The following is a 2,312-nucleotide window of genomic DNA, read 5'->3' as shown; positions in this document are numbered from 1 at the left end:
ATTATGAAGAAAGGAGAAGCTCAACAAGGCATATCCTCATTAAATTCACAGATATTCAGAAAAAAACCAACAACAACAGAATTTTTAAGGCAGCCAAAGGGGGAAAATTTACTTACAAAGATAAACAATTAGAATCACATCAGACTTTTTAGCACCAACCCTAAAGGCCAGAAGATCTTAAAGTGATGTATTTCAATCCCTAAAAGCAAATAACTTCCAACTCAGATTAACATACTTGGGAAAGCTATCCTTCAAAATAGATGGAGAAATAAGGTAGTTCCATGAAAAGGACCAGCTCAGAAGACATGGGTGTTAAACCAGCTCTAGAGAAAATATGCAAGAATATTCTGAACAGAAACAATGAACTGGACACAGCTAAAAGCACAGAGGACTTTTGCAAAAATCAATGGATACACAGCAACAAAAATCATCAGGATAGTAAAAATACAGGGTTCACCAAAACATAAAGAAGGCAATGACAGTAAATAACCAATACATCTCAGTAATATTACTCAATGTTAATGGTATCAGCACTCCAATCTAAAGACAAAGAGTGGGAGAATGGATCAAAAAACAGAATCCAACAATCTCTTGCAATCAAGAAACTCACTAACCCAAAAATGATATTCATAGATGAAAAATTAAAGGATGGAAAAGAACATTTCATGCTCCAGGACTCCAAAAACAAGGAGGAGTAACAATTCTAATATTACACATGGTAAACTTCTAATTAAAACTGATTAAGAGACAAAAAAGGTCATTATATACTAATTAAAGGAACAACCCAACAAGAAGAGATGACATTGATAAACATTTATTCACCAAAAATTGAGCACCATAAAACAAAAGCTGCTGAGGGGCTGGGGATTTAGCTTAGCAGCACTGTGCCTGCCTCACATACACAAGGTCCTGAGTTTGATCCAGGAACCAAGAAAAAAAAAAAAAACTGCTGAAATAAAAAGATCAAATAAACACCAACACAATCATAGTTGGGAATTTTAACATCCCATTTTCACAAAGAGACAGGTCAACTAAACAAAAATCCCAATAAAGAAATTCCAGAGCTGAACTACACACTTAAATACATGTACTTCATACGTATGTAGAGTATTCCACTCCTCTACAACAGAGTACACATTTTTTCAGCAGCACAAGGTACTTTTTCCAAAAGAGATCATATAGTAGTGCACAAAGACTATTTAAATAAATATGAAAGAATTGAAATTATCCTATGCATAACATCAGACCATTGAACAATGAAAATAGAAATCAACAACAGAAGAACCTTTGGAAAAGGTAAAAGCTCATGGAAAATTAATAGCACATTCTTAAACAACCAATGAATCATGGAAGAAATTAAAGAAAAAAATTAAAACATTTCTGGAAGTTAATGGCAATGACTGTACAACTCAACAAAACCTCTGGGACACTATGGATACATTAGGAAAAAAAGAGCAAGCCATAATAAATGACTTATGTGAAATCTTAAAATACTTGAGAAGCAACAACAAATCAGACCCAAACCAAGACTAAGGAGGGAAATTTTAAAGATGAATGCAGAAATCAACAAAATTTAGACTTAAGAAATTAAAAAAAAATCAACAAATCCTTTTTCTTTTCTAATTGCTGTGGCTAATATTTCCAGAACTATATTGAACAGGGGTGGTGATAGTGGGCATCCTTGTCTTGTTCCTCATTTTAGTGTGAAAAATTTCAGTTTTTGACCATTTAGTATGATGTTGACTATGGTTTTTCATATATGGCTTTTATCAGATTGATAACAAAGAAAATCTATTCTAATTTTCTGTAGGGCTTTTATCAAGAATGGGTCTTGGATTTTTGTCAAACACTTTTCCTGCATCTACAATAGTATGCTTTCAAAGAAAATCATTTGACATTTTAAGTGTTTGATATAGTCTCAATGAGTAAATATTAAGAGAAATTTCATTATATTTTAAAATTGGAAATTATGATATCAGTTTTCAGAAAATTAAAAATATCTGCCTATCCATTTCTGAAATTTTCAATTTTACTGACTCAAATAATAATGCCTGAATTTTTCTTATTTCATGTCACTGTTAGAAGACACGGAAACTTTCTCCAAGTCAATGACCTCTTAAAAATAATGACTTTAAATATTTTAAATGTCATGATATTTGACCATATCTTTCACCCCCTAAGGAAGGAGACATTTTAAAATAAATGTTAATAGGATTGGAACTGTACCTCAGTTTGCATGAGGCCCTGGGTTCAATAAGTAGTAGTGTGAAAAATAAATAAATTAAAGTAAATAAATAGAGCTAGAAAATCAA

The sequence above is a fragment of the Heterocephalus glaber genome, unplaced genomic scaffold, assembly GCF_053883595.1.
Source record: "Heterocephalus glaber isolate CG9 unplaced genomic scaffold, H.glaber_assembly_v1.0 deba00001504, whole genome shotgun sequence".
Taxonomy (NCBI): domain Eukaryota; kingdom Metazoa; phylum Chordata; class Mammalia; order Rodentia; family Bathyergidae; genus Heterocephalus; species Heterocephalus glaber.
This window is presented reverse-complemented; position numbering follows the sequence as displayed.